The 27,477-nt window shown below is 36.2% G+C and overlaps 1 pseudogene; it reads left to right on the top strand.

Moving 5' to 3' along the window:
• The window catches only part of LOC139870792 (peter Pan-like protein), a 47,393-nt pseudogene that overhangs the window by 368 nt on the left and 19,548 nt on the right, over positions 1–27,477 (top strand).

Raw genomic sequence — 27,477 nt, 5'->3', positions numbered from 1 at the left:
CTTTTTCTTTTGAATTTTGGTAATTTAACCAATTAAGATCGTGCTATTACAATCTCTCTCTTAGAACATTAGTCATGTTCATTCAAAACTTCGTACCTACGAATTCTGGACCATTATTCGCTTGACTTAAAGTCGGGAAAAGAAAACAAAAGTATGGATCTCCAAAATATAAAGCGAAGGGAGTGGATCTATAGTGAAATATCTGATAGAGCAATCGAAACAGATCATCACAATTAATCTAGGAAGATTCTGATTTCCTTAATTACCGAAGAATCAAATCTTATATAGATTTCGAAGATTATCTCTAAATTCCTTAAATTCCGGAAATCAAACGTGACTACGTCAAAAGTTAAGTCAAATCTTTACTTTTCTCATTTCACTATTTAGTGATAGCTTCACTCGTACGCTTCGAGCAATCGAATTATTTATCCATATTATTCATTGGTGATAAAACTCTAATTTTCAACTCATATTCGTCAGGAAAACATTCTTATTGTTAACCATGACAACCACGATCAAATTTCGGGACGAAATTTCTTTAACGGGTAGGTACTGTTACGACCTGGAAATTTCCGACCAAATTTAAACTTATTCTTAATTGATTTTCGACACGATAAACAAAGTCTGTAATGTTGAAAATTAAAAATTTGTAAACTATTTTCATGTAATCATTTACCTTTGGACTGTGCCCGACGATTCACGAACAATGGTGTCTAAATAAATATGCATATATATATATATATATATATATATATATATATATATATATATATATATATATATATATATATATATATATATATATATATATATATATATATATATATATATATATAATAAATTAAAATAATAAAATATAATTTAATCATTAGAATTGAACATGTAAAATAATATACAAGGTAATAAAGAGATTGTTAAAATAAAACTACATATATATATATAAATGTATATGATTTCTATAAATAAATATTATGATATGTATATTTGAATATATAAAAAAGTTTAACTATTACACGTTGTATACATAATTAATCATATGTAATATTAATATATTAAATGCAAGTTAGAAATATAGTTGTTATAGTAATGTTACTAATACTTTCATTATTACTATTAATATTAATATCAATATCAGCATTATTAATATTAATGTTATTATTATTGTTATAATTTTAATTAAAAAGTTATGATTATTAATTATTATTATTACTAAAAATTATCATTTTTATTAGTATTAATACTATCATATTATTATTAATTCCTTTATCAATAATATTATTATTATTAGTAATATTATTATTAGTATTATTAATAGTATTAATATATTTATACTTGTTAATATCTAAAATTAAGAATTATAATCAGATATATAAACACAATCATATGAATATAAATTATATAAATATGTATAACCCTACGAAATTCGTTTCTGATCACCATCAAACTGTTTAAGTTTTTGTTTCCTGTCTGTTAAAGTTAATTAATCGAATCTTTCATGGTTATAAGATAATTCATCAAACCCAAATTCAGTAGAGAGTCTTTTTCTACTTTTATTTTTTTTATTATTTTTTTCTTCCTGGCTAGCTAATTATCTGTCAACTACAAGGGTTATAAAACCATTCAATTATGGTGTAACTAGGCAAAAACATTTGATTTTTCCATTACTATTTTCAAATATAAACATTGTTAGCTTTTTTCAAATCGAATTAACTCAAGAAAAATGGAAACAAAACCGGCAACATCTGTTCTTCCACTTTTTAGCCAAACCTCGAATTTGATTCAATTTTCAAAATGTAATAATGCAATCTTGTTAGTTTTCCTTTACTCAAACTACCTGCAAAATTTGAAGTTCCAATTCCTAATATCAAATTCCAATTTCGAAGTCAAAGTTTTGGTTTTTAAAAGTCAACGAATTGTTCATCTTAAAATTGGAGTTCATATTGATGTTTATGGAACAATTAATGATTCAGAAAGCTCACATGAATTATTTAAAACATAATTCATGTTATAAGTATAATTTAAAACTGCTTGAAATTCAAAATCAAAATTATTTTTTTTATATATTTATCGTGACAGCAGCAGACCTGTGTATATATATATTTAATTTTTTTTTTTTCAATTAATTTCAAACACCCCACCAGATTATTTCTGTTTTGTTTAAGCTTAAACCCAATTGATTTGTTTTGAGGTTATAACTGATAATACCACGGGTCGATTGAATCTATGAAGAAGAAGGAAGATGGAATAAAAAGGATTACGGTTTATATAATAATTAGTTTAGTATTATTCCAGAAAAACAAAAATGGCGTAATGGTTGGGTGTTGAGTCGGGTGAGCGGTAGGTCTTGGGTTCGAGTCCGGTTCATGACATTTTTTTTCTGGAAAAGCTATAGAAGGTAGATTTCTATATCAAAATCCTTTTTATTTTTATTATTGTTATTATTATTAGTCTTATAATTATTATCATTGTTTTTATCATTTATTATTATTATTACAATTATAGTAATTATAGTTATTAATAACATTGTTGTTACTAATATTATTATCATTGTCATGTATTATTATTTTGGATTACTGTTATTATTAATATTGTTATTATTATTATTATTTAGTATTATGATATTATTAGGTATTATCAATGTTATTATTAATAACATTAGTATTATCATTATTAGCATTGCTATTATTAAAAATTATTATTTTTACAACTATATTATTATTATTGTCGGTTTTTACTACTAGTATCATTATTAATGTTATTATTATTAAGATCATCATTATTATAATTATCAATATTTTTATTAATAGTATTATAATTAGTATTATTATTATTACACATATAAGTATTAGGATAAAAATTATCATTTATTATTGTTATAATGATAATAATTATTATTATTAGTATTATTATGAAAATAATAAAATTTATTAATATTAGTATTAGTATCATTTCTATTAGTATTATTAACATATCTAAAATTTTAATATCATTACTATCATTATTAGTAATATTAAGCATTACCAATATTAACATTTTTGACATGACAAATATTATTTAAGTATTATTATGACTACCAGTTTCAACAAGCAAATGTTATATATACAAAAATATATTTAATATACATAACCTAACTATATTAATACTTTTATACAAAATGAATAGATAATGAAATATATATAAGTTATTAATATAAAAACTATATCACTAAAAATAATATAAATATTTGTTCGATTACGATTATATGTATTAATGAATATACAAATAATATAGGTTCGTGAATCCAAGGCCAACCTTGCACTTGTTCAATGTCGTCATATGTATTTTTACTACAAAATACAGTATTGTGAGTTTCATTTGCACCCTTTTTAAATGCTTTTGCAATATATATTTTTGGGACTGAGAATACATGCACTGCTTTTATAAATATTTGACGAAATAGACACAAGTATTTAAAAATTACATTCTATGGTTGGATTATTGAAATCGGATATGCTCCTTTTTAGCTTGGTAGCCTAAGAATTAGGGAACAGACACTGTGACGCCCCGTACTAAATCATCATGTACGGACCATCATCAACAGGATCATTACAAGGTTAAGTACTATATGCGTTTTCAAAACAGAGTTTACATTCATAAATAAAAGTGACGTCATAACATACGTCAATTGTTTTACAAATCAAAAGTATGCTTCGCTAAGTAGAAGCATTAAATAAGTGTACGTGACCATAATGGTCGTTACATAACATAAGTTCATAAGTAAAAAGTTTGAATGCAACATAAGTAGTCATGCGATAACAACTCTAGGCAGCGGGTTCTACAGCACGACTAGTAAGATAGCGGAAACGACTTCAAGCACCTGAGAAAATACATGCTTAAAAAGGTCAACACAAAGGTTGGTGAGCTATAGTTTAAGTATAACAGCAACGTAAGTAGGCCACGAGATTTCAGTGCTACAATAAGCGTTTCAAAAGTATGTAAAAGTATATGTTTAACCGTGGGCACCCGGTAACTAACTTAACGTTTAATGTACCCCCTTAAAGTGCACTTGGCAAGTGCGTATAACCTCGAAGTATTAAACACTCGTTAAATGCTAGCGCTACTAGCCCGAGTGGGGATGTCAAACCCTATGGATCCATATCTAAGATTCGCGTTCACGGTTCAAAAACCAATGATTAAACGTTACCGAGCTAAAGGGAATGTTTCTGCCGTTATATAACCCACACATATATAAAGTTTAAGTACTCGCGCCTAGTATGTAAAACATAAAATCCGCATGTATTCTCAGTTCCCAAAATAAGTTAAAGTAAAAAGGGAATGCTATAACTCACAATGATTAGTAGTAATGGTAAGGTAGTAGTCGGGAAAATGGTGTGCAAGTAACGGTCCAAACGTCCTCAACCTAAGTCAAATAGCACTAAGTCAATAAGTCGTCTCAAAAGGTTTACAAGTACGTAATTAAGGTCATAAGGGTCATCATCAATCATCATTAAACAAAAGGTAACAAGTAAGACTCGTTTATGAAAGTCGTTTAAAACAAAGGCTGACTTCGGTCAGTCACCACGGCCTCTACCCTTACTGAATTAAGGTGAGACCAGTGGTCATGGCTCCGTCTATGAGTCCCTTAAGTGTGGTAAAATTTACAGAAGCAAACTCGTCTTGGTTTGACCGTGGCGACGGTCTAAGTGCGAGTAGGTCAGAAATTTCTGCACAACGTTAAAGGACATGGTAACGATCGGAGGCCATAAATCCTAAACCGTAACTCGGATTAAGACGAGTCCTATATGAAAAGTTATCTACTCGAAAAGTTCTATCTAAAAATCAAGGTTAGAACAGCCCAGGTCTACTGGTCTGTTCCAGAAGCAGTAGGTCAGAAACTTTTGGACAGAATGCAGTGGGTTTTCAAGGGTTCCGGTGATCTTGGTGTTGGATGCTCATCATGGTTCTCATCCTTGATGCGTCTAGCTTCAAGTGCACAACTCATGGATGTGTATACATCATCTTAACCAAGATTTGTCCATCATAACCTTAGTGCAAGTCTAAGACATGAATTTGATGAACCAAGGTTACATCAAGTCCTAGATCTACTCACACATGAACAATGAAAGTAATTCTAACTAAGTTTAGACACTAGCAACACAAGTGTGAGTCTAAGACATGTAGATCAACTCACTTAAGAGTTGTATAATGTTTTATGAACCAAGGTTACATCAAAGTCTTAGATCTAGCACACACATGAACTTTTAAAACAATAATAAGTTACAAACTTGAATTGAACTTAAGTAAGCAAGATCTTAGCTTGTAGAACATAGTTCTTAGTTAGGTCTTGAAGATTCAAGACTCAAAGTCTAGATTTATAGTTCTTAAGTCAAATCAACACAAGTTAGAGAGTTTAAAGTGTTGTTCTTGAACTAACAAGTTAGATCCAAGAAATATAAGATCAAGATTAACTAGTAATCATGACCAAGGTTACATGTAAGTTTATGAACAAGTTCATGAACACTAAGAAAGATCACAACCAAGTGTTGGATCCATGATACTTGCACCAAAGTGTAAGCTCTTGTTGGTTTCATGTCCTTGTTCAAATGTGTAGTAAGCAACTAACAATAAGAAATAAAGAAAATGAATGATAAGCCTAAACCAACCATGAAGGTGGTATTCTAGTAACATACAACAAACAAGAACACAAGTAACAATTATAAAGATTATAAACTTTAAATCTTTTGAAACAAAATATGTAGAACATAACTAGATAGATTATGTTCTTGGATGTTCTTGATAAATACAAGATATAAGTGAAGAATCAAACTAAAGAGTTGATTCTTGAAACATGTAAAGAAAGACAAGTAAGTAAGTAAGTAAACAACTTAGTAATCTACAAGTAATTAAACTACAACAAGATTAAGTAACAAACAACAAAAGATGATGATGATTATGTGATGTTTAAATTCGGTTTTAGCAAGAAGAAAGGAAGAGACAAAGTCAAGTTACTTACAAGAACTAGAGAGAAAAAGAGAGGAAAAAGTTGAGAGAAAATCAAGTGTGTTTGGAATGAATGAAGTGTGAGAGAACTAGTAGCCAAGTTATCAAAATTTGAAAGCCAAAAATACCTCCCCATCCATGGTACCTCACGGCTGCAGCAGCAAAAGGAGGGGGGAGAGAGTTGTTCTAAGGTTATTAGCATGGTAAAGCTCATAAAGTTGGATAATAAGATGGTGTTCATGGGGATTATGGCAACTAGATTCCATTTCCAAGCTAACCATCTAGTTTAAGTTCAAGTATCATACTTACATGTAAACATGGGCTAGATTAATCCATATTATAAGTAGGGTGGGCTTACACTAGTCCATTAACACTTAAAAGGCCCAAGTTGCAAGTAGTTAGCAAGTAATCCAATAAAAGTCCATCTTAAGCCCAAGTAACTAACTAAAGGCCTTAGTTAATTAAAATGATTAATAAAATTAATCATGAATGTAAATAATATCTAAAAATATTATTCGTGCAAGTTCCGGGTGTCACAAAGACGTTTCAGGCATTTAAAGTTCAAGTACGGGCAATTAAAGCAACATGTAAATGTAATAACATACATTCGTTTAATCAAGCGTATTAATAATAATAATTATTAATAAATAACGTTGGAAAAACCAGGGTCGTTACATTACCCACCTGTTAAAGAAAATTTCGTCCCGAAATTTAAGCTGAAGTAGATGGAGGAGTCGGGAAAAGATGAGGATATTTCCGCATCATTTGATCCTCTCGTTCCCAAGTAAACTCAGGTCCTCGTTTGGCATTCCATCGTACTCGTACAATCGGAATCTTGTTGCGTTTCAAAGTTTTGATCTCACGATCCATAATCTCAACAGGTTCCTCCACAAAGTGGAGTTTGTCATCGATAGTAAGTTCTTCCAATGGTATGATGAGTTCGGGTGCAGCAAGACACTTCTTCAAGTTTGACACATGGAAGGTAGGATGAACTGAGCTCAATTGTGCTGGTAGATCCAAACGGTATGCAACTGGTCCAACACGTTCCAAGATCTCGAAAGGACCAATGTATCGTGGGTTCAACTTTCCACGTTTTCCAAAACGGATCACACCCTTCCAAGGTGCAACCTTCAACATTACACGATCACCAACATTAAATTCAAAGTCTTTCCGTTTAAGATCGGCATAGCTCTTTTGGCGATCACGGGCAGTCTTAAGTCTAGCTTGGATCTGAGCAATCTTCTCCGTAGTTTCGTGAACTACCTCGGGTCCGGTGATTTGCTTTTCGCCTACTTCGGCCCAACAAATAGGAGATCGGCACTTACGACCATACAATGCTTCAAAAGGGGCAGCATTAATGCTTGAGTGATAACTGTTGTTGTACGAGAATTCGGCGAGTGGCAAATGCCTTTCCCAGGCCTTTCCAAAATCAATGACACATGCACGCAGCATGTCCTCCAAGGTCTGAATCGTTCGTTCATTTTGCCCGTCAGTCTGAGGATGATAAGCAGTACTCATGTCAAGACGAGTTCCCATGGCTTCTTGCAAAGAACGCCAAAATCTGGAAGCAAAACGGGGATCGCGATCGGAGATGATTGATAAAGGTACACCATGACGAGATACAACCTCTTTGATGTACAGCTGAGCAAGTCTTTCCATTGTATCAGTTTCCTTCATCGCTAGGAAGTGTGCAGATTTGGTGAGGCGGTCAACAATAACCCAAATAGTATCGCATCCGCCCACCGTCTTCGGCAGCTTAGTAATGAAATCCATTGTGATCCTTTCCCACTTCCATTGTGGGATTTCCGGCTGTTGAAGTAACCCAGAAGGTCTCTGATGCTCGGCTTTAACCTTCGAGCAAGTCAAACACTTACCAACATAAGTCACAACGTCCTTCTTAAGATTCGGCCACCAATACTGTTCTTTAAGGTCGTGGTACATCTTACCTGCACCGGGGTGAATCGAATATCTTGATTTGTGTGCTTCATCAAGTATCAGGCTTCGTAGATCTCCATAGTAAGGTACCCAAATTCTTCCGGCATAACATCGGAGTCCAGACTCTCTAACCTCGAATCGAGAGACAAGTATGTTCAAATGCTCGTGAGATATGTTCTCCTCCTTGAGAGCCTCAACTTGGGCTACTCTGATCTGGTTGTTGAGGTTCGAGTGGATGGTGATGTTCAGAGCCCTAACACGGAGAGGTGCCGTCCTCTCCTTTCGGCTTAAAGCGTCAGCTACAACATTGGCCTTGCCAGGGTGATAACGGAGTTCACAATCGTAGTCGTTGAGCGTCTCGATCCATCGACGCTGTCTCATATTCAATTGCTTCTGATCGAAGATGTGCTGGAGACTCTTGTGATCGGTGAAGATAGTGCTCTTAGTTCCATACAAATAATGTCTCCACAATTTGAGTGCAAAGACAACGGCTCCAAGTTCAAGATCATGTGTAGTGTAGTTCCGCTCGTGAATCTTCAATTGGCGGGAGGCATAGGCAATAACCTTTGATCGTTGCATCAGTACACAACCAAAACCACTCTTCGATGCATCGCAATAAACAACAAAGTCGTCACTGCCTTCAGGAAGTGATAGGATAGGTGCGGAGGTTAACTTCTTCTTCAAAGTTTGGAATGCTGATTCGTGTGTGGGTTCCCAAATGAACTTCTTGCCCTTGTGAGTCAGTGCGGTCAAAGGACGCGCAATCAGAGAAAATCCTTCGATAAACCTTCGATAATAACCGGCGAGACCTAGAAATTGGCGAATATGCGTTGGAGTAGTGGGGGTCTCCCACTTGCTGATGGCTTCAATCTTGGCGGGATCAACTTTGATACCCTGGTCGCTCACAACATGACCCAAAAACTGTACTTCCTTCAACCAAAATTCGCACTTGGAGAATTTGGCGTAAAGTTGCTCTTGTCTTAAGAGTTCAAGCACTAGCCGAAGGTGTTGCTCATGTTCTTCTTCGCTCTTAGAGTAGATGAGGATATCATCTATGAAGACGATAACAAACTTATCCAAGTAAGGCTTGCAGACACGATTCATGAGATCCATGAACACGGCAGGTGCATTTGTCAAACCGAATGGCATCACGAGGAACTCATAATGACCATAACGGGTCCTGAATGCAGTTTTCATCACGTCACTTTCCTTCACCCTCAGCTGGTGATATCCGGATCGCAAATCGATCTTTGAATAAACGCTCGATCCTTGTAGTTGATCAAAAAGATCATCAATTCGAGGAAGAGGATATCGATTCTTGATAGTCAATTTGTTGAGTTCACGGTAGTCGATACACATACGGAAGGATCCATCCTTCTTCTTTACAAACAACACAGGTGCGCCCCAAGGCGAGAAGCTTGGTTGGATAAACCCTCGATCTAATAGCTCTTGTAGTTGACTCTGTAATTCTTGCATCTCGGAAGGTGCGAGTCTATAAGGTGCGCGAGCTACAGGTGCAGCTCCTGGCACTAAGTCAATCTGAAACTCTACTGCTCTCTGCGGCGGTAATCCAGGAAATTCCTCTGGGAAGACATCAGAAAATTCGTTCACAATTCGAACGTCGTTCACGTTCTTCATTTCAGTTTCTACCGCTTTCACATGTGCTAGGACAGCAAAGCGTCCCTTCTTCATAATCTTTTACGCTTTCACGCAACTAATGAGGTTCAACTTCGAGGTACATCTCTCTCCATAGATAACCAGTGGTTCGCCATCTCCTTGTGGTATGCGAAGTGCTTTATCTCCACAGATAACATCGGCCTTTATCTTGCTCAACCAATCCATACCGACGATCGCGTCAAAACTTCCCAGTTTGATAGGTATCAAATCAATTTCGAAATCTGCACCAGCTATGTTGATAATAGCTCCACGACTAATATGGTCAACCTTTTCAAGTTTTCCATTGGCGACCTCGACAAGCATACTTTCCTTCAAAGGAACTAACGACCAATCTAACTTATCACAAAAATGTCTACACACATAGCTCCTATCGGCACCAGTATCAAATAGGACAGAAGCTAAAAGATTGTTGATCTTGAATATACCTGTCACCAAGTCGGGGTTGTCGCGAGCGTCCCTTGCATTAACATTGAAGGCTCTAGCACGTGGTGGTCCGCCATCCTTACGCTTGTTAGGACACTCGTTTCTGAAATGGCCCATCTTTCCACATTCATAACACTTCTTAGGCCCATTGTTGTTGTGGTTTGGCTTCACGTTCAAAGTGGTAACCTTGCAATCCTTGCCAACATGTCCAGATCGTTGGCACTTCTCACAGATAACATTGCAATACCCAGTGTGGTGCTTGTAGCACCTATTGCATTGTGGTAAGGTTCCTTTGTAGTTCGGATTGGTGCGGTTGTTGTTGTTGGGGTTGGTGTTGTTGTTGTGTATGTTGTTGTTTTGCCTGAACCCTTCATGTCGTTTTGCCGGGTTTTGATCATAGTTCCTACCCCTGTTGTTGTTGTGGTTGTTGTCCCATTTCCTCTTTTCACCACTAACGGTTTCGAACTTAGCCTTCTCCGGCTCGTCAAGGATGATTTGATTCAAGAGAGTATGCGCCATGCGCATTGCTTCGGGAACACTTGGTGGCTTGGATGAGGTAACATTACCCTTGATGGACTTAGGAAGTCCCGAGAAGTATTTCTCCAAACGCTTAAATTCGGGGGTGACCATGGTTGGACACATAAGAGCCAATTCCAAAAACCTACGGTTGTAGCTGTTAAGGTCGTTCCCTACGGTTTTCAATTGCATAAATTCGATTTCCATCTTTTGAATCTCGGTTCTCGGACAGTATTCCTCGATCATAGCACATTTAAATTCTTCCCAAGGCGTAGCATACGCCTCATCAATTCCTTTCGCTTGGGCCATGGTATTCCACCATGTGAGCGCGCCATCAGACAGCGTGCAAGATGCAAATTTCGTTTTGTTAGCCTCAGAACAATTGCTAACCCTGAATACCGATTCCAACTTTTCGAACCATCTGGTGAGACCGACGGGTCCCTCAGTGCCATTGAAGTAGTGTGGCTTGCAGTTTTGAAATTCCTTGTAAGTACACCCATCTCGAACGACAGGTGGATTGACAGGCGGTGGTGGTGAAGCTTGGGGTTGTCTTTCAGCTAGTGCAGCAGCGACTCGCTCGTTAATCATTTCCTCAATTTGTGCCGCGGTGGGGATAGATCTCCCGTTGGCCATGATGTTCTATACAAACATTTTGACTCAAGTCAAAATCCATTATGCAAATAATAATAGTACATTATATAACAACCAACATGAAAACAGCACAACACATGTTGATTAAATAACGCAAGCAGATATAGGTACCACAAAACCATGAGATGATAACGTAAATAGAACACTTGCGCAAGAAGTAAGCAACACAAATTCCATTCATTAATGATAATAAGTTCATACATTACAATAAGTTCGTACATTACATAAGTGAAATATGAAATTACAAAAGAGATTACAATACAGAATCTAGTACAAAGTCCTACGGCGATGGTGGGTACAAGATGTCCAAAACATGAGCCAACTGCTCCTCGAGCTCAGTAACTCGAGTCTGGAGAATCTCAATCTCCCGCCTCATTTCCTCATTAGAGGAAGATGGTGGGGCAGGTGGTGCTGGCGGTGCAGGTGGAGCCGGTGGTGCTGAAGTGGATGGTCCGGCTCTGGGTGGAGATGGTAATATCAGTGGGTCGGCGGGGTACGGCACCAGCCGTTTACGAGCAGTGATCCTACGACGCCGACCATAAGCGTCAGTGACAGTACGACCAGGAATTATGCCAGCGAAGCGATACCGCTTCTTCGGCGGGGTAGAAGGTGCCTGAATCGGTCGGTCAGCGGGATCCTCCTCATCACTGGAGTCGTCAGATGAGGTGTCGTCTGAAGAAGCATCGATGGAAGAACCGTCGTCTGAATCATGCGGTGGTGGCGCGGGTGGCTCAACATATCCGAAAGCGGCCAACATCTGTCGGTGTCGGCCTGGCGTAATCACGGCTAAGCGGCCGTCGGCAGTGCGTCGGCAAGGTGTGCGCCAGTGATTACGGAAGGGTCCTTCCCCGAACTCCGCGGGGATCTCCATGCCACCAATGCGAGCCAGTTGCCTCAGGGGTCTGGAAGAAGACGCCGGGATAGGCACACTAGAGCTAGCTCCAGAACTAGAGGCGCCGGGGTCGCCAGTAGGTGTCGGGGCCGGAATGTCAGCAGCAGCAGCAGCAGCAGCAACAGGTGCAGCAGTGGGAGGAACAACGGGGCCTGAGCCGCTCGGGATGTCAGTAGGTGGAACGTCCGACATCTGAACAAGGAAAAATAAATTTTTCATGTCAGTATGTCATAAAGCAAGCAAATAATAGGCCAACAGTTTAAATCATGTATAACAATAAGTAGCATGGCAATATCAGTAATCGTACGAAACTAGCATGAAATCGAAAGCAAGTAATAGCATGCAGTAGTGAAATCATGTAGTAGCATACGGCATATAGCAGTAACAGTAAGCAGCAGCATGCAGTAAGTTCAGCGGAAACAAGTAAACTAACAAGTTGTAGATTAGCCCTATTAGTGAATCCTACTCGGGTCGGTCTTAGACTCACTAATGCATCCTAATTCCCTACAACCAATGCTCTGATACCAAATGTGACGCCCCGTACTAAATCATCATGTACGGACCATCATCAACAGGATCATTACAAGGTTAAGTACTATATGCGTTTTCAAAACAGAGTTTACATTCATAAATAAAAGTGACGTCATAACATACGTCAATTGTTTTACAAATCAAAAGTATGCTTCGCTAAGTAGAAGCATTAAATAAGTGTACGTGACCATAATGGTCGTTACATAACATAAGTTCATAAGTAAAAAGTTTGAATGCAACATAAGTAGTCATGCGATAACAACTCTAGGCAGCGGGTTCTACAGCACGACTAGTAAGATAGCGGAAACGACTTCAAGCACCTGAGAAAATACATGCTTAAAAAGGTCAACACAAAGGTTGGTGAGCTATAGTTTAAGTATAACAGCAACGTAAGTAGGCCACGAGATTTCAGTGCTACAATAAGCGTTTCAAAAGTATGTAAAAGTATATGTTTAACCGTGGGCACCCGGTAACTAACTTAACGTTTAATGTACCCCCTTAAAGTGCACTTGGCAAGTGCGTATAACCTCGAAGTATTAAACACTCGTTAAATGCTAGCGCTACTAGCCCGAGTGGGGATGTCAAACCCTATGGATCCATATCTAAGATTCGCGTTCACGGTTCAAAAACCAATGATTAAACGTTACCGAGCTAAAGGGAATGTTTCTGCCGTTATATAACCCACACATATATAAAGTTTAAGTACTCGCGCCTAGTATGTAAAACATAAAATCCGCATGTATTCTCAGTTCCCAAAATAATTTAAAGTAAAAAGGGAATGCTATAACTCACAATGATTAGTAGTAATGGTAAGGTAGTAGTCGGGAAAATGGTGTGCAAGTAACGGTCCAAACGTCCTCAACCTAAGTCAAATAGCACTAAGTCAATAAGTTGTCTCAAAAGGTTTACAAGTACGTAATTAAGGTCATAAGGGTCATCATCAATCATCATTAAACAAAAGGTAACAAGTAAGACTCGTTTATGAAAGTCGTTTAAAACAAAGGCTGACTTCGGTCAGTCACCACGGCCTCTACCCTTACTGAATTAAGGTGAGACCAGTGGTCATGGCTCCTTCTATGAGTCCCTTAAGTGTGGTAAAATTTACAGAAGCAAACTCGTCTTGGTTTGACCGTGGCGACGGTCTAAGTGCGAGTAGGTCAGAAATTTCTGCACAACGTTAAAGGACATGGTAACGATCGGAGGCCATAAATCCTAAACCGTAACTCGGATTAAGACGAGTCCTATATGAAAAGTTATCTACTCGAAAAGTTCTATCTAAAAATCAAGGTTAGAACAGCCCAGGTCTACTGGTCTGTTCCAGAAGCAGTAGGTCAGAAACTTTTGGACAGAATGCAGTGGGTTTTCAAGGGTTCCGGTGATCTTGGTGTTGGATGCTCATCATGGTTCTCATCCTTGATGCGTCTAGCTTCAAGTGCACAACTCATGGATGTGTATACATCATCTTAACCAAGATTTATCCATCATAACCTTAGTGCAAGTCTAAGACATGAATTTGATGAACCAAGGTTACATCAAGTCCTAGATCTACTCACACATGAACAATGAAAGTAATTCTAACTAAGTTTAGACACTAGCAACACAAGTGTGAGTCTAAGACATGTAGATCAACTCACTTAAGAGTTGTATAATGTTTGATGAACCAAGGTTACATCAAAGTCTTAGATCTAGCACACACATGAACTTTTAAAACAATAATAAGTTACAAACTTGAATTGAACTTAAGTAAGCAAGATCTTAGCTTGTAGAACATAGTTCTTAGTTAGGTCTTGAAGATTCAAGACTCAAAGCCTAGATTTATAGTTCTTAAGTCAAATCAACACAAGTTAGAGAGTTTAAAGTGTTGTTCTTGAACTAACAAGTTAGATCCAAGAAATATAAGATCAAGATTAACTAGTAATCATGACCAAGGTTACATGTAAGTTTATGAACAAGTTCATGAACACTAAGAAAGATCACAACCAAGTGTTGGATCCATGATACTTGCACCAAAGTGTAAGCTCTTGTTGGTTTCATGTCCTTGTTCAAATGTGTAGTAAGCAACTAACAATAAGAAATAAAGAAAATGAATGATAAGCCTAAACCAACCATGAAGGTGGTATTCTAGTAACATACAACAAACAAGAACACAAGTAACAATTATAAAGATTATAAACTTTAAATCTTTTGAAACAAAATATGTAGAACATAACTAGATAGATTATGTTCTTGGATGTTCTTGATAAATACAAGATATAAGTGAAGAATCAAACTAAAGAGTTGATTCTTGAAACATGTAAAGAAAGACAAGTAAGTAAGTAAGTAAACAACTTAGTAATCTACAAGTAATTAAACTACAACAAGATTAAGTAACAAACAACAAAAGATGATGATGATTATGTGATGTTTAAATTCGGTTTTAGCAAGAAGAAAGGAAGAGAAAAAGTCAAGTTACTTACAAGAACTAGAGAGAAAAAGAGAGGAAAAAGTTGAGAGAAAATCAAGTGTGTTTGGAATGAATGAAGTGTGAGAGAACTAGTAGCCAAGTTATCAAAATTTGAAAGCCAAAAATACCTCCCCATCCATGGTACCTCACGGCTGCAGCAGCAAAAGGAGGGGGGAGAGAGTTGTTCTAAGGTTATTAGCAAGGTAAAGCTCATAAAGTTGGATAATAAGATGGTGTTCATGGGGATTATGGCAACTAGATTCCATTTCCAAGCTAACCATCTAGTTTAAGTTCAAGTATCATACTTACATGTAAACATGGGCTAGATTAATCCATATTATAAGTAGGGTGGGCTTACACTAGTCCATTAACACTTAAAAGGCCCAAGTTGCAAGTAGTTAGCAAGTAATCCAATAAAAGTCCATCTTAAGCCCAAGTAACTAACTAAAGGCCTTAGTTAATTAAAATGATTAATAAAATTAATCATGAATGTAAATAATATCTAAAAATATTATTCGTGCAAGTTCCGGGTGTCACAAAGACGTTTCGGGCATTTAAAGTTCAAGTACGGGCAATTAAAGCAACATGTAAATGTAATAACATACATTCGTTTAATCAAGCGTATTAATAATAATAATTATTAATAAATAACGTTGGAAAAACCAGGGTCGTTACAGACACCCTAATTGACGTGAATCCTAAAGGTAGATCTACGGGCACTAACTCCCTCCATACTGGAAAATGGTATGCTTTAGTACTTCGAGTTTATATTATACAGATGGATTTCTGTTTGGGGATATTCTATATGCATTATGTTAATGTCGGTTACCAGGTGTTCAATCCATATGAATGATTTTTAAACACTTGCGAGTGTATGATTATTGAATAAAGGAAATCTTGTGGTCTATTAAAATTATGGAAATGATTGATTACGATAAACTAATAAACTCACCAACCTTTTGGTTGACACTTTAAAGCATGTTTATTCTCAGGTATGAAAGAAATCTTCAGCTGTGCATTTGCTCATTTTAGAGATATTACTTGGAGTCATTCATGACATATTTCAAAAGACGTTGCATTCGAGTCGTTGAGTTCATCAAGATTATTATTAAGTCAACTATAGTTGGATATATTATGAAATGGTATGCATGCCATCAAATTTCGATGTAAAGAAAGTTTGTTTTTTAAAAGTGAATGCAATGTTTGTAAAATGTATCATATAGAGGTCAATTACCTCGCGATGTAACCAAATGTAATGTATTCATCCAGATGGATTAGGACGGGTCACTACAGGTGGTATCAGAGCGGTGGCCTTAGCGAATCAGGTCTTGCATTAGTGTGTCTAATTGATAGTTATTTAGATGCATTAGTGAGTCTGGACTTCGATCGTGTCTGCATGTCAAAAGTTTTGCTTATCATTTCGTGTCAAAAATTACCTGCTTATCATTCTTAGGGAATCACTTGCTTATCATTCTTAGTCTAGACACATCTTACTGCATTGATTGCATGAATAGTGTATAGACAAAATTCATATCTTAGCGTATCTGCTAATTCATATCTTAGCGTATCTGTTACTGTAAATTTTGCCTGACATGTTCCACAAATCTACGAAATCTTTTGTTCTATATATATATAGATATTCTATATAATTAGAATACCACCCGATAGCCGGAAATCATTTCATATCAAAAATTCTTTATTCAATCTTACGAAATGGAACTCGCCACTAGTTCATGTTCTTCGGATTCCGACAGCTATTCCGATATGGAGTTTCACTCGAGCTCTGAAAGTAGTGTGACCGTAATGAATCAACCAATCATCCATCATCAATTCTGGATGAATTGGGGATGAGTTCATAGCCTACTTAATCAATGGAGACGAGAAGAAGGCGATCCTTTCCATCAACCAAATTCATCTCTTGGCGATGAACCTTAAGCACTTACCGATGAACCAGTCCGAAACACCATTTTCACCCTCATTTCCAGGATAGCTCGCAAATTACGTAATATCTACAATTCTAGATCTCATTCATCCACTTGTTCCGACCGACAATCATTCTGGAATAATAGAAGAAGTCAACAAACTTCGCGCTTGAGTAATCAATTTGGAGAATATGGTGCAAAAACTTACCAGCTTCAGCAACAACATCAACACCAGTACCACCAATAACCCAAGTTTCAACATCACATGCCTCAACATCGCAATCTATACCTCGAGCATAATTTTCATTCTACATCTTGTCCTGCATCGATTATCTTCATCCTACGTATCGTTCTACATCACTTATCTTCGTTCGACACGATGATTATGTAATCTCTAATGTTTTAGAGATTATATATTCTTGTTCTAACGATAAATCAAATGAGTTTAATATCATATTGACTCATTAAATCCATGATTACATCCGAAGAAAATATATATGTATATATGTTTTCATAAAGATTGTAATTAAAAATTCTTTTGTACAAACCGTTAATGGTGAAAATATTTTAACGGGTAGGTAATACCCGAGGAATATTTAGATTTCACATTAATAAGTTACACTGTACATTCTTCAAATCTGATTCAACAATAATTTACTATCCTACTTACATCCACCGATATACGTATCCGTTCACCGCAGAATAACCATTTTTATTCAATTTCCTATTTTGATCTTGATCCATCAGAATCCAACAAGTGGCATAATGAAGAAAACATTGGACAAAATAAAATTTGTTAGAAACAAACAAATTAATTATGATAAATTTTTTTAAGAATCCCGCTAACTATTCCTAGCTAACTGTTCCTAGCTAACTGTTAATTCCTTATTACATTTATTTATCGCAATTTATTTATCGCAATTTTAATTCTCGCAATTTTATTTATCGTCATTTAATTTCTGTTATTTATTTTACGCACTTTATTTATCGTCATTTAAATACTGTTATTTACGCATTTTAAATATCGGGACATGTATACAAGGTTTTGACATATCATATCGACGCATCTATATATATTATTTGGAATAACCATAGACACTCTATATGCAGTAATGTTCGAGTTAGCTATACAGGGTTGAGGTTGATTCTAAAATAATATATTTACTTTGAGTTGTGATCGAGTCTGAGACATATATACAATGGGTCACGATACGTATTAATTAATTCGAATATTATATATTAAACTACATATGAATTATTGAATTACTAACTGTGGACTACCAACATTGGACAATTAAAATGAATTAAAATATTGATTATAACATATGAAACTAAACAATTCTTCAAGTTTGCCACTTGATTTCATCTTAAACCTCAATTGTATCTTGATAATTCCAATCTGCGTTCAAATCTTTTATGAATCTTGAAAACACCTCAATCGAAAGGATGAACCAACCGCACTTCATCTATGGAAGAAAAGATTAATGCATATAGTTATACACCTGAAAAACTCTCGGAAACTGAGTAAACGTTTAACACGTATCTGTGCTAGTTCCTTCGGCATGGCTATTACCAAAAATAACATTGCAATTCTTTTTCAAATCAGCCAGTTTTGTCACTGCTCCAGCAAGTCAACTTCGACTTTTCGTTCGAAACAACCTAATTATAACCTTGATATATATGCATGCTCTTTTATTGTTAACGGAAAACCTTTTATATTCCACCATATTACCAGCAGACGTATCAGTAACCTCGTTGCTCCTTGGCTTAAATCTCTTTGACAAATCACTATATTTATCTATTGAAGTCTTATCATGAACTCATAGGCATCTTGTAACGAGAATTGCCATACCAAGTATCGAGAAATCAGCAATCAGTATTTTGAATCTTGCAGCGTTTCTACATCAAAAGTTATTTATACATATAACATTTATCTCTTAGAATTATGATCTCTCATTCTAAAACTCTGAACAGCACTCTAAGTCTACGAATTAGTTTTCTGAATTTTGAAAAAGCTGATGAAACAGCGAAAATTGAAGACTGTTTAAATAGTCAAAAGTTTGATAATAAAGAGCGACATACTGAAAAAGCTCAAAAGTTTTGATACTGAAAATCGAATTGAGCAAACCATGAAGGAGGCTATGTACAAATCACAAGGACTAAACCTGCCTTCAAAGAATCCAAATGATTCAGTATCTGCTGAAGTCATTAATGAATACCTTACTCCTGACTCTAAACTCTTGTGGATAAATATTCTTCATCATTCATCGATATTAAAAATTCTGAGATATCATCGTATCTTTCATTATGAATATCCTCGATATTTCTGAAATATTTTCATAACTATTCTTATCTGAAATCATTTATCTCTCCGCGTTATCCGTATTACATCATAAAAGAAACTGTTTTAGTTTCTAAAATTCTGAAAAATTTGAGTTTGAATTATGAATGATTTTGAAGTAGTGTTGGGAACTGAAGCATGAGTTAGCATAATATAATGACACTTGATCAACGAAATTATATTACAGTAAGTCATGCTGAGTTCTAATGAAACATGATGATTCATAGACTATAACGTCATCATGTACCATGTTACACGACTCTTACATTCTACCTAATCTCTAAATATATCGAGAACATATTTTCCTGATAATTCTATCTTTTTCTTTTGAATTCTGGTAATTTAACCAATCAAGATCGTGCTATTACAATCTCTCTCTTAGAACATTAGTCATGTTCATTCGAAACTTCGTACCTACGAATTCTGGACCATTATTCGCTTGACTTAAAGTCGGGAAAAAAACAAAAGTATAGATCTCCAAAATATAAAGCGAAGGGAGTGGATCTATAGTGAAATATCCGACAGAGCAATCGAAACAGATCCTCGCAATTAATCCAGGAAGATTCTAATTTTCTTAATTACCGAAGAATCAAATCTTATATAGATTTTGAAGATTATCTCTAAATTCCTTAAATTCCGGAAATCAAACGTGACTACGTCAAAAGTTAAGTCAAATCTTTACTTTTCTCATTTCACTATTTAGTGATTGCTTCACTCGTACGCTTCGAGCAATCGAATTGTTTATCCATATTATTCATTGGTGATAAAACTCTAATTTTCAACTCATATTCGTCAGGAAAACATTCTTATTGTTAACCATGACAACCACGATCAAATTTCGGGACGAAATTTCTTTAACGGGAAGGTACTGTGACGACCCAGAAAATTCCGACCAAATTTAAACTTATTCTTAATTGATTTTCGACACGATAAACAAAGTCTGTAATGTTGAATATTAAAAATTTGTAAACTATTTTCATGTAATCATTTACCTTTGGACTGTGCCTGATGATTTACGAACAATGGTGTATAAATAAATATGCATATATATATATATATATATATATATATATATATATATATATATATATATATATATATATATATATATATATATATATATATATATATATATATATATATATATATATATATATAAGTAAAAGTATATATAATATATTGAAATAATAAAATATAATTTAATCATTAGAATTGAACATGTAAAATAATATACAAGGTAATAAAGAGATTGTTAAAATAAAACTATATATATATAAATGTATATGATTTCTATAAATAAATATTATGATATGTATATTGGAATATATAAAAAAGTTTAACTATTAAACATTATATACATAATTAATAAAATATACATAATTAATATGTAATATTAATATATTGAATGCAAGTTGGAAATATAGTTGCTATAGTAATTGTGACACCGCTAATAATTTTTTTTTATATACGTGGCGGAAGCATTTATTTATTAATTACCAAATACACTTTACCGCACGAGTGACTAATCTAATCCGTACGGTTCATCGCACGAGTGACCAGTGACTCATACGAGTCACATCTCAATCGTACATATCATCATAATTAAATCATAAGTTTCCATCACCACTCACTCGCACTGTTCACCACACGGGTGACTACCTCAACCGTACGAGTGAAGGCTCACTCGTGGGAGTGATGAAGAACAGTAGCAGCAACTATTTATACAAGTTTCAACCCAAAAGCACAACATCAAATATCAATTCGCACGGTTCACCACACGGGTGACTACCTCAACCGTACGAGTGAAGGCTCACTCGTGGGAGTGATGAAGAACAGTAGCAGCAACTATTTATACAAGTTTCAACCCAAAAGCACAACATCAAATATCAATTCATATACTAAATTAATACCTACAATCATGTAATCAATATATGATAAGTCTACATCATAAGTTCAACCCATAACGACACTCAAAAGCGTGTACAACAAGGTATACACTTAAAAATCCCTAATTTTGACCAAAATAAATTTTGATCTAGCTTCTTAAAACCATATCATTGGATAGTAAACTTCAATACGAGTCCAACAATAGTTTATTCATCGAAAATGGAGTTACGGTTAGAAAGTTACAGCCTTTTCAAGTTTACCAAAAACTGACCAGTGCTCACTCGCGCGGACAAGACCTCACTCGTGCGAGTGAGTCCTCAACCATGTGGTTGAGCCTCAAACGCGTGGTCACTTGTACGAGTGACCTGTCAAATGTGTGGGAGCTGTTAGAACATTCCAGCTCGCTGATTTTTGCCATTTTGGCCCAAAAACTCGATTTTTGCAAGATTTAACACCAAAATCACTCCCAAAACATCATATAAACTATATAAAACATATTTCTAACATCAATTAGGCACAAAAAACACTTAAGATTAGGATTCAAGCATCAAAATCTAACTTTTACTCAAGAACACAAAAACCCCATTTAAGCAAGAATCAAGACATGAATCAAAGTGATGCTTACCTTAAAATGATCACAAAATCACAAAGAACAAGAAGATGTGAATAATTTAAGCTCTAGATCAAAGATTAGATTTTAGGGTTTGAAGTAGGTGAAGGAGATGAAGAATGGTGTGTGTTTGGGAATAATCTGGAAAGTGAGAGAAATGGCCAGCTCTAGACACTTAATTGTAGATAATTTCCACACTGTGCAACACACGGGTATTTATCAGTTATCTGATATCTTTCGTACATCATTTGGCAACCCAAACGAAGTCCAAATTAAATAAACAAACCTGTTCTATGACCCTTGTCACAAACTGGTCCTAACCACATTATTATTTAATAATAAATATTAACTTAAAATTAAAACATATATTTAATCAACACGATCTTAAGGGTAAATAAGTAATCTTACAGCTAGGCCCGATTGAGGATGTTACAAATCTACCCCCTTAAGAAGATTCCGTCCTCGAAATCTGGTCAAGGTCAAACAACTAGGGATAGCGCGCCCTCATTAACTCCTCGATTTCCCACGTCCAGTTAGAACCTATACTGTGCCGCCATTCCACTAGCACCATTGGAATCTGTTTCTTTCTTAACTTTGTGACCTTCCTGTCTACTATTCTAACCGGCTCTTCCACTAGTTTCTTGCTCAAATCCACTTTCAAGTCTTTCAATGGAAGAATCTGATTTTCATCATCTACTTTGCACTTTCTCGGATAGCACACATTGAATGTGTTGTGAATTCCTGCTAACTCTGAAGGAAGATCTAAAACAACAGTTTGATCATTCAGAATTTCTTTGATCGGAAATGGCCCAATAAATCTTGGTGCTAGCTTACCACGTTTACCAAATTTGATAACCCCCTTCCACGGTGATACCTTCAGATATACACGATCACCTACATTAAATATCACCAGACGTCTGCGCGGATCAGCATACATCTTTTGTCGGTCTCTGACTGCTTTTAACTTCTCACGTGCAATTTCAACCTTTTTTGCAGTTATCTGAACAATTTCGGGACCTGCAAATTGTTTCTCACCTGCTTCTAACCAACACGTAGGAGTTCTGCACTTGCGATCGTACAACATTTCATACGGCGGCATTCCGATACTCGAATGATAGGAATTGTTGTAAGCAAACTCTATTAACGGAAGATGTGAATCCCAAGAACCACCATATTCTAAGATACATGCCCTCAACATGTCTTCTAATGTTTGAATCGTTCGTTCACTCTGATCGTCTGTCTGTGGATGATATGCTGTACTCAGATTCACACGTATACCCAAATTCTGTTGTAAATTGTTCCAGAAGTTCGATACAAACCTAGTATCTCTGTCAGAAACTATTGACAACGGTACACCATGTCGACTAACGATTTCTTTCAAGTACAATTCTGCTAAATCACGCAGCGAAGCGGTTTCACGAGTAGCTAAGAAGTGAGCACTCTTAGTTAGACGATCCACTATCACCCAGATCATGTCGTGACCTTTCTGGGTTCGGGGTAACTTGGTTACAAAATCCATCGTTATATGGTCCCATTTCCACTGAGGAATTTCTAACTGTCGTAGAGACCCATACGGCTTCTGATGTTCTGCTTTAACTTGCGCACATATATGACACTTTTCGACGAAACTTGCAACATCTGTCTTCATTGTCGGCCACCAATACAGTGTTTTCAAATCTCTGTACATCTTTGTACTGCCTGGATGCACTGTCAGTCTAGATTTATGTGCTTCTGTAAGGATTAAATCCCTCAAATCTCCAAGCAAAGGCACCCAAATACAGTCATTATAGGTCTTTAATCCTCTAGAATCATTGCATAGGTCAAATTTTCTTTTAGTCATTTGCTCAGTCTTTAGGTTTTCATCATTCAAAGCTGCTAACTGAACGGTTTTCAAACGATCGATCAAGTCTGAAACTATCTCAATTCTCATAAATCTGACATTTTCGACGGTTTTATTTCGACTCAGAGCATCTGCGACAACATTTGCTTTACCCGGATGGTACTTAATCTCACAATCGTAGTCTTTAATTAATTCTAAACATCGACGTTGACGCATATTTAATTCTTTCTGCGAAAAGTTATATTGAAGACTCTTATGATCTGTATAGATTTCACAATGTGTACCATACAAATAGTGTCTCTAAAGCTTCAAAGCAAACACAACTGCAGTTAACTCTAAATCATGAGTAGGGTAATTTCGTTCATAATTCTTCAACTGTCGTGAAGCATACGCTATAACTTTATTTCTTTGCATCAAAACACAACCCATACCTGCACGTGACGCATCACAGTAAACCACAAAATCTTCTGTTCCCTCTGGTAAAGCTAAAACCGGCGCTTGATAAATCTTTGATGGGCCTGCTTTTCTGGTTACCTTATTTAATGGGCGTGCTATTTTAGAAAAGTCTTTGATAAATCTGCGGTAATAACCTGCTAAACCCAGAAAACTCTTAATTTCTGTCAGCGTTTTTGGTGAGTTCCAATTCATTACAGCCTCTATCTTAGACTGATCTACTTTAATACCCTGTTCACAAATTACATGACCCAGAAACTGCACTTCCCGCAACCAGAATTCACATTTGGAGAACTTAGCGTACAACTGTTTCTGTTTAAGAAGTTCTAACACTAACATCAGATGTGTAGCATGATCCTTCTCGGTTTTCGAATATATCAAGATATCATCTATGAAGACAATCACAAACTTGTCAAGATACTGACGACACACCCTGTTCATTAAATCCATAAACACTGCTGGCACGTTGGTTAACCCGAATGGCATAACTAAAAATTCATAATGACCATATCTAGTTCTAAACGCTGTTTTCGATATGTCGGTCTCTGCAACACGTACCTGATGGTACCCTGAACGTAAATCAATCTTTGAAAAGTAAGAAGCATCATCTATTCTTGGTAAAGGATACTTATTCTTGATTGTTCTCTTATTCAAATCGCGGTAATCTATACACATTCTAAGCGACCCATCTTTCTTTTTCATAAACAACACAGGAGCACCCCACGGTGAAGAACTTGGTCAAATAAACCCCTTAGCTAACAGTTCCTGAATTTGAGACATCATTTCTCGGATTTCTGACGGAGCTAATCTGTAAGGAGCTTTTGCAACTGGTGTAGCACCTGGAACCAAATCAATTTTATACTCTACTTCACGTACTGGAGGTAACCCTGGTAAATCATCTGGAAATACTTCGGGAAATTCTGACACAACAGGGATATCGATCACCTACTTCTTTTCTTTCTTAACATCAATCACGTAAGCTAAGAATGAATCACACCCTTTCAATATCGACTTCTGAGCTTTCATTAGGGAAACCATAGGAAAGTTAAATCCACTGCGCTCTCCCCTAGCTATCACTCGGGATCCATCAACCAAACGAAAAGAAATCATATTCTTATCACACTTAATATTAGCCCTATTAGTTCTTAACCAATTCATGCCTATGACTACATCAAAGCAAGGTATAGGCATCAACAAACAGGTTAAAGGGAAGGAATGGCCGTCGATTTCGATGGTAACTCCAGATAGAGATGATGTGCATGGAACCATTTTACCATCAGCTACTTCTATTCCCAAAGGCGCATCTAATATCCTAACAGGCAACTTCAACTTATTACAGAAGCCAAAGGACATAAAAGATCGATTCGCTCCTGAATCAAACAACACACGAGCTGGCAAGGAATTAACCAAGAACATACCGGTAATGATGTCATCGGTAGCGGTTGCAGCATCTACCGTCATCTGAAACGCCCTCGCCTCTGCTGTTGGAGGATTCTTTTTCTTCTGCCTAGCAGTAGAAGCAGAAGATCCCCCAGAAGTTGCTGACCTCGCCCCTGACCCTGCCCCAGAACCGGCTCTTAATGCAGATGGACAATTTGTAGATCTATGCCCCTCCTGATGGCAACTCTAACAAACATTAGACTTAAAAGAACAAGCTGTTGATTCATGACCTAACACTCCACATTTCAAACACCTTCTGGTCATTAGAGAACACGGACCTACATGGGTCGACTTGCAAACATTACACCACCCAGACTGACTTGAACCCGATCCACTCATACCAGACTTACTTTTCTATTTAAACCCGCCTGACTTTTTACCACGAAAATCGGATTGCTTACTCGACTGCTGAGTTGACTGCCCACCCGATTGACTTTCTAATTTTCCCCCAAAAGATCCACTTTTTGAACTTTCTCTTTTCGCTGCAATTACATCACCTTCAGTAATCTTAGCCATCTCGTGAACTTGTGCCAAGGTTGTTGCAAATCTTGCAACGGTTCTGTATTCTGACTTTATCACTCGCATAAAATTCTGGATCTTATCCTTCTCAGTTGGTACCCATTGCTGAACAAACCTTAACTTCGATGTAAAATCTCTGAAAACCTCATCAATAGTCATACTTTCTGTCATTCTCATATTCAGAAACTCGGTTTTCAACCTTTCCATTTCATATTCAGAACAGTAGTGCTCACAAACTTTAGCAGCAAACTGTTCCCAGATTATTTGGCTAATATGTTCCTTGGGCAAATATGATGTAATAGAGTCCCACCATTCCATCGCCTCACCTTTCAAAAGTCTACTAGCGAACAACACTCTAGACTCAGGTTCACAAAAACAGGCTTCTAATGCTCTATCCACTTCTCTCAGCCAATTAAGGGTCATTGTAGGGTTTGTGTGACCATGATATTCTGGAGGTTTGCAATCAAGAAACTGTTTATAGGTACACTTCTTTTTCGTCTCGAGAACTTGAAATGGGTACATCATTTGGTTTGGAAATGCCTGGTTAAATGGAAATGGCATTTGGAGGTTTTGATAGGTGGTTTGAGGAATCTGTGATTGGGAACTGCCACCGGCTTGATTATAAGGGTTTGAAGGAAAAGTTGTGTTCGGAGCAGTGGTATTAGGGTGCCATTGCGCCCGTTCTTGTTCTAATTCTTTAATTTTCTCCTGAGCTGATAGTAATTGACTTTGAAGATTTATAATTTCTTGGGAGGTTTCCTCTTCCGATGACACATGCCCATCTTCATCGGGAGCTCTGAAGATACCAGTTCCAGGGACATTATTGAAATGTCCCGTTCTTATTGATTAAAAACGTTCCATACTAATTGATTTCGTTGCGAGGTTTTGACCTCTATATGAGACATTTTTCAAAGACTGCATTCATTTTTAAAACAATACGTAGATTATCAAATAATGATAATCTAAAATATCCTGTTTACACACGACCATTACATAATAGTTTACAATACAAATATGTTACATCGAAATCAGTTTCTTGAATGCAGTTTTTACACAATATCATACAAACATGGACTCCAAATCTTGTCCTTATTTTAGTATGCAACAGCGGAAGCTCTTAGTATTCACCTGAGAATAAACATGCTTTAAACGTCAACAAAAATGTTGGTGAGTTATAGGTTTAACATATATATATCAAATCGTAACAATAGACCACAAGATTTCATATTTCAATACACATCCCATACATAGAGATAAAAATCATTCATATGGATTGAACACCTGGTAACCGACATTAACAAGATGCATATAAGAATATCCCCTATCATTCCAGAAAATCCTTCAGACATGATAAAAACGAATTCGAAGTACTAAAGCATCCGGTACTTTGGATGGGGTTCGTTAGGCCCAATAGATCT

This window comes from Rutidosis leptorrhynchoides, chromosome 10, assembly GCF_046630445.1.
Source record: "Rutidosis leptorrhynchoides isolate AG116_Rl617_1_P2 chromosome 10, CSIRO_AGI_Rlap_v1, whole genome shotgun sequence".
Taxonomy (NCBI): Eukaryota; Viridiplantae; Streptophyta; class Magnoliopsida; order Asterales; family Asteraceae; genus Rutidosis; species Rutidosis leptorrhynchoides.
This window is presented reverse-complemented; position numbering and strand designations above follow the sequence as displayed.